Source organism: Triticum dicoccoides, chromosome 3A (assembly GCF_002162155.2).
Source record: "Triticum dicoccoides isolate Atlit2015 ecotype Zavitan chromosome 3A, WEW_v2.0, whole genome shotgun sequence".
NCBI lineage: Eukaryota > Viridiplantae > Streptophyta > Magnoliopsida > Poales > Poaceae > Triticum > Triticum dicoccoides.
The window spans coordinates 503,306,178-503,309,795 of NC_041384.1; the positions used below are offsets into that span (position 1 = coordinate 503,306,178).

Here is a 3,618-nt window from a genome sequence, read left to right on the forward strand (position 1 = left end):
TGAGCTCCTCCGCCGGCGACAAGAAGCGACGCTCCCGACCCCCTCCCTCCGGTGCTGAGGATCCAAGCTCCGTCCCTCCAGCGACGGCGACGGACCGCGGCCGTCACCGTTCTCCTTCCCCGGATCTCCCCTCCGCCTCCAAGCTCCGATCCCCTCTGGCGACGGCGGCGGCAACGGTTTTGCAGACGTTACTATCTCATATGATCAAGGGTTTGCCCCCTCCTCCTTCCCCCATATTTTTCTTTTCAGTTCATGGCTTCACCATCCCTGATCTTGAACCACCGGTTCCATACGAGCTTGTATTTTTCTTGTGTAGTTCTTGAACCACCAGTTCCGTATGAGTTGTATTTTCATGTGTGCCAGCTACGATTTGTTTCTATGTAGCATGCTATGCCGCCCATCGAATTGTGAAAAGTAGTCTGAAGCTTGATGCATATAGTGGCTCATACATTTGGTAAAACTTTGGACTTGTATGCACCAGATTGGGTCAGTTGGTTCAGTTTCATAGCTATGTATCTGTCCATGGTACTTTCATTGTTGACATCAGATTTCATATGTTATATGAGGTACAGAACACTGATTACTTATTAGATTTAGATACAAGCAGATCAATATAGTTGTATGAATCAAGCTCTTGTGAGAAGGTGACATTTGTGAGCAACTATTCTGCATATATTTTAGATAGAAACTAGCAAAACAGCGCCACTATTTTTTTTTAATTGACATGAATCAATGCCACACCACTCTTGCCTTAAGAACGTGTAAGAACTGGACTGCTCCGGATTCTTTTTTTGCCCATCTAGTTTGGCCGCCGTCAAATATTTATTTGCGACATGAATTCACGCCACCACCCTTGCCTTAAGAACGTCTGAGAACGGGACTGCTCTAGTTACCTTTTTTTGTCCATCAAGGTTGGTTGTCGTCAAATGTTTACTTGTACGTGTTCTTTTTGGATGTACTTAAGTGCCTTCTCGATTCCAATCTGGCCTAGGTAAAAAATGTTTTGACTCCTACGTACAAATCTATATTAGCTTCTTTAAATCTGTACCATTCTTGTTTGCTAGTTAAATCTAGTCCGTTCATTCTAATGATACAATAGATAGTAACTCGAGCACTGCTGCATGTTGTAGGCTTTTCAACTCACTATATGAGTTTGATCTTGTTATCTTTAATCGGTCGTTGAGAAGAAAGCAAGAAAGGTATGGGAAAGCTTAAATTTATTGGTTGGTATGAATTGAACAACTAGCCAAGAAGAGATGTGATTGGTGATGTTTATGTTCTGAGTTCTGCTGCCGTGTACATGATAAATCTTTTGCTGCTGGTTCTTCTTAGATGAACCAAAGAGTAAAGGTACAAGTGAGATGATTTGTTTCCTTCCTAAGGTGTATAGTTGTACCTCCAAGATAGGCAAGAGCAATTTAATAGTTCATTTTAGTTTTCTACCTATAGTTCCAGGAAGGTGGAGCTGTAGCTGGAAGGTATAGGAGACATATGTAGCTTACTTTTGTCTTGTTTGTTCACTTCCAGGTAGATGGATATACGGTTGTTTATAGCAAAGCATGAGTAGAAATGGTTGCAAATGTGCAAATAAAGGTGTATAGTAGAATCACATATCTTTTTGTTTGTTATACATCTATTTCAAGCAGACCAGCTGTTGATTTCTCTTCATTGGCTTTGGTTTCATCATGCCTTTGTTTACACTCAGGCACTCAGCAGATCAGTTGTGGTGTGACACCTATTTAATGGCGTGTTTAATGCTCTCACAAACCCATGATCAAAGAACGACCATATATTGATATGCATAAGTTTATAAGTTGTTTATTGACCTTTATGCAGTTTTGTGTCTTCAGTGCAGATGATCGCGCCGTGATTTTGCCATGTAAGGACCTGGAAAATGAACCAATGGTAGTTCTTGGAGGGTAAACTCTGTCCATCGTTGTTCTCTTTGTACATACCCATTGAGACAAACAATATTATTTTGCGTCTACTCTTTATTCACTTACTTCAATATGTCTTAGATTAATCGAAGCAATATTTTTTTCTTGAATATGTTGATACAATTTTATGTGCATTTATTTTGAAAGTGCATATTTTCCCATGGCATGAAGGTCTTAGATATATCAGGGTGAGCACAACAAAAAGCATTGCAAGTCGTTCATTTGATTTAAGCGTAGTTGGTAATGTATTACACCAATCATAATATAATAATGAACGACATTGTGATCTTACGTCGCTGCAAAGCGCATGATTACTTCAAGTGAATATTAAATCTGAGTACTTTGTAGTGATTGCAAGTGGCATTTTGGTTCTTAGGACATTCTGATTATGAGTACTTTGTAGAGCTTCAAAGAAGCTTGAAGAAATTAATATTTTTTTCGCAAGCAATTTATTCGATTTTTTAATGCACACTGCACATATCATATATTGGTTCATACTATTTCATCTTAATCCATTTATACTTAAAAATAGTCTATTGAAACTGAACTGGAATATTTTGTGTAGTTCTGTCAACATCAAGATGCGGTACCTGATGTCCATGCAGAGTGGAGAAATGACTTGAGTAGGGCTAGTGATCGCCTCCTTGTTGTTCATCTAATTTGAAAGTATCTCTGCCTTGGACATGGAAAGTGATAATTCAATTTTCTTTTGTTGTGAACAAATTTGAATGATGATAGCACATGAAAACGATTTAGGCCAACAGTTGATCTCAATGAGATGTGGACTGATCGGTATCTGAACCCTTGTGAACTGATGGTTTTATGTATTTGTTTATATGAATTGTGAGATTTTATGTATTTGTTTTTTTAGAAATTTGTGGAATTCTTATCTGTGGTCCATTGTTATCGGTAGAATTTTGTATGAATGCTTTGAAATTTTGTATGTACAGATCTGTTGTTATCTGTGTAGCAAAGTCGCTTGTGATATGTGTTAATTTGAGGGTTTTCCTTCCCTCCCCCTTGTGGCCATTTGGGAACCTGGGCAGTGGAAAGATCTCCCACGTGGTGGGAGGGAAACCATGAGCACAGAACCCCCCCCCCCCCACCAGGGGTTTATTGCCCTGGTTTTTTCTACCCAACATCCAAACGAGAAGCCTAATATAGGAAAAAACAGAAACTGGCACTAGGCCTCCGTTTAATAGGTTAGTCCCAAAATTAATATAAAAGAGCATATTAAAGCCTATTAAACATCCAAAACAGATAATATAATAGCATTGAACAATAAAAAATTATAGATACGTTGGAGACGTATCAGCCGCCGGGGCAAGGATTGTGACGGCGATCTACATCAACAATCTTGCTACCATCAACACCAACTTTCTCCCCCTCTATGCAGCGGTGTAACACCTCTTCTCCTCGTTGTAATCTCTACTTAAACATGGTGCTCAACTCCATACATTATTTCCCAATGATCTATGGTTATCCTATGATGTTTGAGTAGATCCGTTTTGTCCTATTGGTTAATCGTGATCTTGATTGGAATGATTGCATATTTTATTTATGGTGCTATCCTACAGTGCCCTCCGTCTCAAGCAAACTTGAGGGGTCCCCGCTGTAGGGTGTTCCAATATGTCCATGGTTCGCTTATGGTGGGTTGCGACAGTGACAGAAGTTTAAACCC

General features: G+C 39.6%; 1 long non-coding RNA gene across 1 annotated transcript; it reads left to right on the forward strand.

Annotated features, from left to right (window-relative positions):
- The first annotated feature begins 6 nt into the window (after window positions 1-6).
- Window positions 7-2,826, forward strand: LOC119268813. The gene is made up of 4 exons (XR_005133322.1): window positions 7-210; window positions 1,131-1,199; window positions 1,851-1,919; window positions 2,503-2,826. It is a non-coding gene; the product is annotated as an uncharacterized LOC119268813 (long non-coding RNA).
- The last annotated feature ends 792 nt before the right edge of the window (window positions 2,827-3,618 follow it).